Source organism: Felis catus, chromosome C1 (assembly GCF_018350175.1).
Source record: "Felis catus isolate Fca126 chromosome C1, F.catus_Fca126_mat1.0, whole genome shotgun sequence".
NCBI lineage: Eukaryota > Metazoa > Chordata > Mammalia > Carnivora > Felidae > Felis > Felis catus.
In genome coordinates, this window is record NC_058375.1 from 184786650 (window position 1) to 184799088 (window position 12439).

Below are 12439 nucleotides of genomic sequence, written 5' to 3' on the forward strand. Positions count from 1 at the left end.
AACTCCTGAACCCATATCTGCTTGATTGAAGAGAAAAATGCTACTCGCAAGTTTAATACTTAAGAATTTCCAAACATGTAAACAGTCTCTTAGAATGGATAAAGAGGCTTAGTCTTTCAGATAGTCTCTTCTATCCCTTGATGCTTTCCTTAAGGTGAAGATCAAGTGGATGTGGAATGCTGTCTGCCTCACTGGCCTTCAGTGCTCAAATCTCTGATGAACTTGTGATCCATTCCTTTACTCATGGGCCATCCTCTCTTCACCGAGACAGCTTCTGACCAGCTTACCTGGGTGCAAGTCTTAAGTTGCCCTGTCTCTCCTTTGGATCCCCATCGTGGTTCCTTCCCTTAGCCACCAACTAGCTTGTCTCACCAACCTATTCCACCCTTTTCCCAGGTGGACCAAACATTGTCCACAATAGGCAAAGAGAGCCTCTGTAGACAAATTCCATGAAGAACAAAGTATCCAGGACAAAATAGCAGAGCACATGTAGCACACATTGGAGATACTCCTAGAATCGCCAGGCCCTGGCAGGCCCTACATGGCAGGGCACTACAGGGTATCTTTTTCATAAGGCCATAACCCTCAAGAACAAGGACATAGCTGACTTTCCTAACACACAGAAACAGGCACAGAGATTTAGACAAAATGAGAAGACAGAGCAATGTGTCCCAAATGAAGGAAAAAGACAAAGCCATGGCCAGGTATCTAAGCAAAACAGACACAAGTAACATATCTATGGAGTACTTAAAGCAATGGTCATAAGGATACTCACTGGACTTGAGAAAGAGTAAAAGATATCACCGAGACCCTCAACACAGAGATTAAAAAAGAACCAATCAGAGTTGAAGAGTGCAATAAACAAAATTAGGAACATACTTGATATGATGAATAGTAGGCAGGAAAAAGTAGAGGAATGAATTAATGACCTAGAAAACAGAGTGATGGAAAGTCAACTGAACAAAAGAGAAAAAAAGAATTATTCAAAATGAGAATAGACTTACAGAATTCAGTGACTCCATCAAATGTAATAATATTCGTATTACAGGAGTATCAGAAGAGGGACAAAAGGGGGAAAAATTTATTTAAAGACATAATAGCTGACATCTTCCCTAATCTGGGGAAGTAAAAAGATATCCAGATCCAGGAGGCACAGAAAACTCCCAACAAAATCAACAATACCCACATCAATACATTTTGTAACCAAATAGGCAAAATCAGTGATAAAGAAAAAAATTTTTAAAGCAGCAAGACAAAATAAGACAGTAAGTTACAATGGAAAACCCATAAGGCTAGCAGGAGATATTTCAGCAGAAACTTTCCAAGCCAGCAGACAGTGGCATAATATACTCAAAGTGCTGAGTGGGAAAAATCTGCAGCCAAGAATACTCTATCCAACAAGTCTATCATTCATAATAGAACGAGAGATAGAGTGTCCCAGACAGACAAAACCTAAAGGAGTTCAAGATCACTAAACAAGTCCTGCAACAAATGTTAAAGGGACTCTTTGAATGGAAAGGAGAGACCAAAAGTGACGGTGTAAAGATATGAAATTGCAAAGGCAGTAAGAATGAATATTTCTTTAAAATATTCACTCAAGAAACTCACAAATAAAATTATATAAAGTATAACAGCTATTCCTAAATGTGGGGAGGAGAGGAGTAAGCATGGGTTGACATTTAAGCTGCCATCAAATTAATCAAATTAATGCCATCAAATTAATGTAGACTGCTACTTGCGGAAGAGGTTAAATGCAATCGTAACCATATAACAAAATCCACGAAGAGATATGCAAAGAATAGAAGGAAATCCAAATAAATCATTAAAGAAAATCAGCAAACAATGAAAGAGAGAAATACAAGATCAGAAAAAAATTTTCAGAAACAATCATAAAACAAATAATGACAATAAATATCTTACTTTGAATTACTTTGAATAATTACTTTGAATGGAAATGGATTAATTTGAATGGAAATTAATAATTACTTTGAATGGAAATGGATTAATCCTCCAATAAAAAACAAAGGGTGACAAAATGGATAAAAAACTGAGATGTATGTATATGCTGCCTAGAAGAGACTGATTTTTGACCTAGAGACACCTGCATCTTAAAAGTGAGGGAATGAGAAAACATCTATCATGCACATGGATGTCAAAAGAAACCTCGGGTAGCAATACTTACATCAGAAAAAGTAGACTTTAAAACAAAAACTGTAACAAGAGACAAAGAAGGACCCTATATAATAATAAAAGGGACAATCTAACAAGAAGATCTAACTACTGTAAATATATGTATGTACTCAATATAGAAGCACCCAAATACATGAAACACTTAGGAACAAGCATAATAGATCTAATTAATAATAATGAAATAATAGTAGAGGACTTTAACATCCCACTTACAACATACCATCTCAACAGGAAATCAACAAGGAAACAATGACATTGAATGACTGGAACAGATGGATTTAACAGATATATTCAGATCATCCCATCCTAAAACAGTTGAATACACATTCAAGTGAACATGGAACATTCTGCAGGATAGAGCACATATTAGCCTTCAACAAATTCAAGAATATCCAAGTCATATTATACATATTTTCAGACTACAACACTATGAAACTACAAGTCAGCCACAAGAAAAACAGTGGAAACACCATTAAAACATGGAGGTTAAATAGCATGCTACTAATCAAAGAATGGGTCAACCAGGAAATTAAATAAGAAGTAAAAGAGTACATGGAAACAAATGAAAATGCAATGTATAAAACATCTGGGATGCAGCAAAATAGTTCTAAAAGGGAAGTTTATAGCAACACAGGCCTACATCAAGAAGCAAGAAAAATCTCAAATAAACAACCTAACCTTACAGCCAAAGGAGCAAGAAAAAGAACAAGAAACAAAACCTAAAACCAGCAGAAGGAAGGGAATAATAAAGATTAGAGCATAAATAAATGATATAGCAACTAAAAAACCCAATAGACCAGATCAATGAAGAAATGATTTTGTTCTTTCAAAAAATCAATAAAATTGATAAACCTCTAGCCATAGTTATCAAGAAAAAAAAGAGCAAGGACTCAAATAAAAATCACAAATGAAAGAGCAGAAGTAACAGCCAACACCACAGAAATACAAACAATTATAGGAGGATACTATGAAAAACTATATGCCAACAAATTGGACAACCTAAAAGAAATGCATAAATCACTGGAAACACACCAAAACAGAAACAATAAGAAACATAAAATTTAAAGAGCTCAATTACCAACAAAGAAATTAAATCAGTAATCAGAAACTCCCCTAAAAAGTCCAGGACTAGATGGCTTTATAGATGAATTCTATGAAACATTTGAAGAAGTGTTAATATCTATTCTTCTGAAACTATTCCAAAAAATAGAAAAGGAAGGAAAACTTCCAAATTCATTCTAGCAGGCCATTCTATGAGGCCTGATACCACAATCAGATAAACACACCATTAAAAACGAGAACTACAGGCCAATATCCCTGATGAACATAGATGCAAAAATTCTCAACAAAATACTAGCAAACAAATTCAAAAGTACATTAAAAAAATCATTCACGACAATCAAGTGGGATTTATTCCTGGGTTGCCAGGGTGGTTCAATATTCGCAAATCAATCAATGTTATACATCACATCCTTAAGATAAAGGATAAGAACCATAGGGCCATTTCAATAGATGCAGAAATTTGACAAAGTACAACATCTACTCATGATAAAAACCCTCAACAAAGTAGGTTTAGAGGTAATATGTCCCAACATATAAAAATGCCATATATGAAAACCCACAGCTCACATCATCCTTAATGGGGAAAAACTGAGAGCTTTTCCTTTACAGTCAGGAACAAGACAGGGATGTCCACTCACCATTTTTATTCAACATAGTACTGGAAGTCCTAGCCACAGCAATCAGACAACAAAAAGAAACGCAAAGCATCCAAATTGGTAAGGAAGAAGTAAAATTTTCACTATTTGCAGATGACATGATACTATATGTAGAAAACCCAAAAGATACCACCCAAAAACTGATAGAACAGATAAACAAATTCAATAAAGTTGCAGGACACAAAATCAATGTACAGAAATCTGTTGCATTTCTATACAACAATGATGAAGGAACAGAAAAAAATTTAAGAAAACAATTCCATTTACAATTACACCAAAATAATAAGGGACTTAGGAATAAATCTAACCAAAAAGGTGAAAGATCTGCACTTTGAAAACTATAAAACACTGATGAAAGAAGTTGAAGGCATTGCAAAGAAATGGAAAGACATTCCATGATCATGGATTGGAAGAATAAATATTGTTAAAATGTCCAAACTACCCAAAGCAATCTACAGATTTAACACAGTTCCTACCAAAATACCAACAGCATTTTTCATAGACCTAGAACAAACAATTCTAAAATTTGCATGGAACCACAAAAGACCCTGAATAGCCAAAGCAATCTTGAAAAAGAAGAGCAAAGCTGGAGGTATCACCATTCAGGGCTTCAAGTTATATTACAAAGCTATAGGAATCAAAGCAGTATGATGCCAGCATAAAAACAGACCCACAGATCAATGGAACAGAATAGAAAGCCCAGATGTGAATCCACAACTATATGGTCAATTCGTCTTCAACAAAACAGGAAAGAACATCCAACGGGAAAAAGAAAATCTCTTTAACAAACGGTGTTGGGAAAACTGGACAGCCACATACATTGGAAAGAAACTGGACCACTTTCTTACACCATACACAAAAATAAAATGGATTAAAGACCTAAATGTGAAACCTGCAACCATAAAAATCCTAGAAGAGAGCATAGGCAGTAATTGCTCTGACATTGGTCATAGCAACATTTTTCTAGATATGTCTCCTGAGGCAAGGGAAACAAAAGCAAAATAAACTATTGGGACTATATCAAAATAACAAGTTTCTGCACAGTGAAGGAAATAATCAACAAAACTAAAAAGAAGCCTATGGAATAGGAGAAGATATTTGCAAATGACATATCTGATAAAGGGTTGCTATCCAAAATATGTAAAGAACTTATATGGGACACCTGGTTGGCTCAGTCATTTTAGCATCTGACTCTTGATTTAGGCTCAAGTCATAATGCCATGGTTGTGAGATCAAGTCCCAGGGTTGAGTCTGCTTGGGATTCATTCACATTCTCTCTCTGTCTCTCTTCCCCCCACCCCCACCTCTGCCCCTGTAAACCACTTGTGCTCTCTCTCTCTCTCTCCAAAAAAAAAAGAACTTATAAAACTCAACTTCCAAAAAATGAATAATTCAATTAAAAATGGGCAGAAGACACGAATAGACATTTTTCTAAAGAAAACATACAGGTGGCCAATAGACAGATGAAAAGATGCTCAACAGCACTGACCATCAGGAAAATACAAATCAAAATTACAATGAAATATTTCCTCACACCTCTCAGAATGGCTAAAATCAGCAACAGAAGAAACAACAGGTGTTGGTGAGGATATGGAGGAAAAAACACTTGTGCACTATTGGTGGGAATACAAACTGGTGCAAGCACTGTGGGAAACAGTACAGAGGTTCCTCAAAATGTTAAAAATAGAACTACCTTATGATCCAGCAATCACACTACTGGGTATTTGCCCAAAAAATACAAAAACACTAATTCAAAGGGATACATACATTCCTTTGTTTACAGCAGCATTATTTACAATAGCCAAAATATGGAAGCAGCCCAAGTGTCTATTGATAAATGAAAGGAAAAGAAGATATATATATATAGATAGATAGATAGATAGATATAGATACATATATATATATATATATATAGAGAGAGAGAGAGACAGAGAGAGAGAGATTAGACATATATAGATATACAGATATATCTATTTATATATATGCATATATGTATGTATATCTATCTATTTATATATCACATACATATGTAACGGAACATATTATATATGATGGAATATTATTTAGCCATACAAAAGAATGAAATCTTGCCATTTGCAACAACCTGATTGGAGCTAGAGAGTATAATACTAAGCGAAATATGTCAGCCAGAGAAAGACAAATACAGTACCATATGATTTCTCTCATACGTGGAATTTAAGAAACAAAACAAATGAGTAAAGGGAGGGAAACGGGGAGAGAAGGAGAAAGGGGGGGTGGAGAGAGAGAGAGAGAGAGAGAGAGAGAGAGAGAGAGAGAGAGAGAGAGAGTTAAATTAAGAAAGAAACTTTAGGGGCGCCTGGGTGGCTTGGTCGGTTGGGCGTCCGACTTCGGCTCGGGTCATGATCTCGCGGTCCGTGGGTTCGAGCCCCGCGTCGGGCTCTGTGCTGACAGCTCGGAGCCTGGAGCCTGTTTCAGATTCTGTGTCTCCCTTTCTCTCTGCCCCTCCCCTGTTCATGCTCTGTCTCTCTCTGTCTCAGAAATAAATAAATGTAAAAAAAAAAAAAAAAAAAAAGAAAGAAACTTTAATTTATAGAGAGCAAACTAAGGGAAGTAGGTAGGGGATGGGTTAAATGAGCACAGGGTGCTATGGAAATATTGAATCACTATATTGTACACCTGAAGCTAATGTAACATAGTATGTTAACTAACTGGAATTAAAATAAAAACTTTCAAAAATCCTACCAATCAATGAAAAAAAAATAATGCCCACTTTCATGGTTGTCCTAAAGATTAAATGATTGAGCACCTACCTCAATACCTGGTTATATGCTAGGAGCCAGCTTTCTGGTAAGGTAAATGCATACTCATTTCTCCAACCCAACCTTTTGTTTTGTTTTGTTTATAGCTATTATTGTTGCTGTTGTTATTTGATAGTTAGGACTTTTCAGTACTCTGTCAACTCCAAAATTTTGTAAAAGGTTATCTATCTTATAGTCCATCAACCGGATATTCTTACCAACTAATCTGTTTACACATCTACAGAGTAATTCATAATAATCAGTTTGGTCCTGTAAGATCCTAACAGGCCTTTGGAATCTAAGAATAACTGAATTCTATCCAGTCTCATTTTAGTCGTAGATATATTTTGACTCTATCTTATTTCTCTGAAAATCAGCAATTGTCACAATGATTAGACCAACCAGAAAACTACCTGACCATGTTAGCTAATTTAGAATTTCCTTCTTGGAGCATGATTCCCACGAGGCCATCTCCCTCTATTTGAGAAAATAAAGAAAGATGTGACTCAAAAGCTGACTAAAAGAACTGGTAGGATATAGAACATTTGCCCCCTGAGTCACCAGTTCAAATGTGACCCCAAATTGCTAACATCTGAGTGTCATTTGCTGGCCTCAGCGTGATCACTGAAGGAAGAGAAGCCACATCACATGCACACCAAATACCACCACGGTTGCCTGTTTTTCTCAATAGAGAAGCAAGATTAAATGAACCCCAGAATTTATCTTTCCCTCCTCCCACATCTCCCACAGCATTGTCCTAATACAAACCAATGTCTGAGATTTATTTTCTAAAACAATCAGGTTCTTCTCAGTGTATTTGTTTTTCTAAATAGTTTCAAATAACACTCAAGACAGATATTTCTGTTTCATCAAAATGTCACTGTCCAGAAACAATGATGAGTGCACTAATTGCCCTAATATCATAAATGAGTGATATTAATAATTAACATTTTTCCAGGACACTGCTACCATCTTACATAAGTTCCATGATTTAAACTACAAGACAATACTGAAAAGTAGCTATTGTCATTTTTATTCTATTTTACAGATGAGGAAACTGAGATGGAGGTAGCGTATGCATGTTGCCCAAAGTAGAACTAGAGGAAGCCTCAGGATTTTTATCCCTGCTTTTTTTGGCTCCCAAGCCATGCTACTTCTCTTATGTGCATGTATTTCCCACTGCTTGCTTCCAGTTGCTGTTTCTTGTTCAGTTATCTTTTGTGCATTTTAGAGGTGTCATTTTGCCTAAGAAGGAGAAGGGGGCTGAAACTTGGAGTTAATTACCAAGCGGCAAAACTAATGTTGTCAAATCTTGTTATCTTTGGGATTTTTCTAAAAATGTAAGGTTTTAAATCTCCTTAAAGGTATCTTTATCCAAGTTACCCAACAGGCTTTTCCACATTAACTAGTTATTTCAAACTAAATAATTCGTGGATAGAGGTATAATATTTTTAAAGTGAGAAATTAGGCAAAAGAAACTTGAACCATATACTCAGAATGACCCATAAAGATACTAAAATTAGAAGAAAATCTCAGGATAAACATTTAATTTTGAGTTATCAGAAGATGGCTTAACTGTCTCTTAGTCCAAATGTTCTTATTCTATTCTTTGAATGGCTATTAAAATAACCCATTCTTTAAGATATCAACAATAAATTTTCACATTGAGCAAATAGTTGTTCTGTTTAAAGCAAAATCAACTCGAACTAACCTTTATGTAACAATTTTAAGACTTCTGGGAGGTAATGTTCTATAAAGTCAGTTTCTAAGTGGCCAAATCAAGAAAATATTTGTCCCTTTGGCATTATAACCATAATAAAGAAATAATGGATGGATTCAAGGGCTAAATGCATTTCATATTTCTAATTTTTTCCCCATGGTTGGAGCCATGGCACATTCTAAAACAAAATGAACCAGCATCTCACCTGGTGTTTCAATCATTGATTCCAAGGTCTTCATTCTAGAAACAATAGTTTAAGAAGTGAGCATAGCAAACAATTTTATTCAGTGGATCTCACCAGTTATATGAAGATTGTAGGTTTCCGGATTCTGAATGGTCATGCACTTGAGGCCAAAGACAAACCCCCTTGGATTAAATACAAGGTTTTAGTGAAAGGCTTCCCCATACAATTCAAATGTGGCCTAACAATAAAGTTCGGTGGTGCATGGAACATCTTAGCTAGAGAAAATCAGCACACACAGCATGGCAAATATGCATTTACACCAATAGCAACAACCACCAACAAAAGAATACCACCAGGTTTATGAGGCATGAGACATTAAATTTAATAAGTTATAAACTATGATTAAATTACAAACACATTTTCATTACCCAGTAATGGTAAAGAGCCATGCTTGTTAGGTTTAGCGGCAAGAGCCACACCTATAAATACGCAGTGGCATCAGCAGGTTCTCCATGTGCAGGGAGAACCCTGGGTCCAGGACCTACAGAAAAACCATAGGGTCGGTCTTGTTTCGCCCCTCAGCGCTCTTTAACCAGTTGTGGGGCACAGCCCCTGGCAGCAATCCAATTTCCATTTGACTACATATAGAACATCACTTTGTTTTACAATCCCCAAAAAGGGAAATATTGATAGAATCTAAGAGACTAATTTATCTTCCTAGATGTTTGGGCAGAAATCTGAGTAACATTTTTAGACTGAAATAGTTTAAAAGAACATTCCTGCACACACTTTAGCACTTAGAAAGGGATTCCATTTGCTGGATTAAGTCAAAAATCGTATTTTGAAAGCTGGTGGCCTATAATCTGGATCTGACTAACAGCCACAGCAATTTAAAAATAAAATTGTTTCAGGCAGATTCAACGAAAGCTCCAAGTATGCAATTCTAATATGGCAACAATCCGTTAGAGCTTGGTACAGGTGAGGCTGCCACTACGGACCACAGGGGAGCTGCCAGTTCAACAAGGTGCCTTCTTGGTCTACTTCTCTTCTATGTTCTCTGCCTGGAGGCATGTGAGTTTTTAACCTCTGAGTAAAATAGACGGCCTATGGAAAAAAATCTCATTCTATTATTTAATATGTTTCCCTGTGGCATAGTTTCGAAATCTTACTTGCAACTTCTGCCAGCACATCTCCTCTCCTGCTCCCCACCTCTTGGAAAAAATTCCTTTAAACTAAAAGGGAAGTAGTAGCCTGAAATTATCCTTGGGACAATGTAAGATGTAATGAAAATAGATAGACTATGAAGGTATGTTACTTGGATCTCAGGGTTTAGGGTGACTTTTTAACTCACCTGTCTTGCCAACAAACGAGCACAAGAATGATAACAAGCACATCTCTGATAGATCATAGTCAGTTAGCTTCTTCCTAGTGCCAAAGAGGTTTTACTCACAGAAAAGAATTAGTTCTAGTATTTAAAATCTTTGTGTTACAGTAGTATTTCTTAAACAACATGTAAGAAACGTTTCTTACTCAGTGTAAAAAATGAATTTGGTGTGAGCCCAGAATAATGTGTCTTTCTGGTATTGGATTGAGTATCAAAATATATCAATTGCAGATCTCTTTTGATGAAAATGAGTTATGGATGTGAAATGAAGTTATACTGTGTATTAAGCACTGTCCTGAGTGCTTTTCTTTTCATATGCTTTTGTGTTTATATCTACTCTACAATTACGTGTGTAACCTATTTTTTAAGTTTATTTGTTTATTTTGAGAGAGAGAGAATGGGAGAGAAACAGGGAGAGGGGGAGGAGCAAAGAGAGAGGGAGAGACAGACTCTTAAGCAGGCTCTGCAGTGTCAGCACAGAGCCTAACATGGGGCTCAATCTCATGAACTATGAGATCATGACCTAAGTCAAGATCAAGAGTCAGAGCTTAACCCACTAAGCCACCCAGGTGTCCCAAGTTACTAACCTTTAACGAGAGAAGTAGAACTGAGATTCAAAGACATTAAGGAATTTGCCCAAGGTCACCCAGATAGCACAGAGTGTGGCACATTCTCAGAACTGATAAGTAATTTTGAATAGTTTAAGAGGCAACTGGGGCTTATCACTGAACATTTTCACACTATACCATAACTTTTTCATTTTGACAGAAGGAAGGAGTGCTGGAGTGTGTTGGACATTAAAAGAATATTATGATCCAGTTTTTATAGTGCATAATATGGTTGATCTTAATTGCCAGCCTGTTTCCAGGATTCTGATAGACCTAGTGAGGCAAATTTGGCAATAAATATTCAGGCCTCTTATGTATAATTGTCTATTGTCAATTCAGGATCATTTCTCTCCCCAAAGGCCACACTTCCCAGAATCCCCTTGCCATATTGTTCCAGGACAGAATTTGTCAATGAAAGGAATGCCAGTAAGTATGGAAGATAGAAGTGTGGGGAGGACCTTACTCTTGGGAGTTTGTCACGTGGATGTCACGTAGATGTCACGTAAATGTTTATTTATTTATTTGAAAGAGAGAGAGAGAACATGTGCATGCATGCGTGCACACAAGCAGGAAAGGAGCAGAGAGAGGGAGAGAGAATCCCAAACAGGCTCCAGCATTGTCAGCACAAAGCCTGACATGGGGCTCAAACCCATGAACCATGAGATCATGACCTGAGCCAAAGTCAAGAGCCAGACGTGTAGCCAACTGAACCACTCAGGCACCCCCCCCATTCCTATATTAACCCCTTTATTCTCATAAGACTTAGAATGGCTCTGTTTTCCTGTGTGAATCCTAACTGACCTATCATCCCTGCCCATAATCTTTGAGCACTCCAGGACACAAGGTCAACGCTGTAAAACCTGGAGCCACAGGGGAACGGGCCCACTAGGGCAGACACTATGGGCTGTTCTCCAATGTTCTAGTTTTTTCATTGTTAAGAGAAGATCCTTCAAGCTAAGAAAGCCCATGTGAATGATTTTGAATCAATTGTATATAAGTGGAAGTGGTACATGTAATTTCAGAAAATGTCCATAAAAGAAAGGACTATTCCCTTCTTCATCCTTTCTCCTTTCTACTGGCTGGAAAATAACAGTTGTGGCAGCAGCCATTTTGGGCCATCATAGAATTTGGGTTATTGAAGATTCACACAATAGAACAAAAAGCTAAAAAAACAAAAACAAAAACAAAAACAAAAAAACTGGGACCCTAGTATCATGAGTCTTCCATAACTATAGACATTTATATATGAGACAACAAAACTTCTATTAAGTTACTGATATTTTGATATTGCTGTCACTTTCAGCATAACTAGTACATGCCAGAACATCAACCTTACCAGATACTTTTCAGACAGTGAGGTTGGAGGAAGGGAGAGAAAACTCAGTGGACTTTCCAGGGAATGAGCTTACAACCAGCAGGACAGGAATGAGAAGGGGTGTACATAAGTCTTTCACCACCTGAGTCTTACCCACTTGAAGACAAGAAGACAGCAACTGGCTACTCTTGAATAAACAAGCTGATGAGATCTGGAAATGCATAGAGTGGAATGGGAATTGCCATAACTTGATCTTCTAAAACTGCTATTTTATTCCAACATATATTTATATGTAATTTTTCTATGTCTATTTCCAGAAAATAATTTTAGCAGCTTAGTGACATATGCACAAGACAAAAAATATAATAAATGATATTAGAAAATAAAGTCAGATTTAAAAATATGCAAAATGCCTAACATGAGCTATGGTCTGTTTTATTCACCACTGTATTTCCAAAACCTAAATGTTGCTCAATAAATATTTGTTTAAAAAATATAAGCATTCTGGGCGCCTGGATGTCTCAGTTGGTTAGGTGGCCG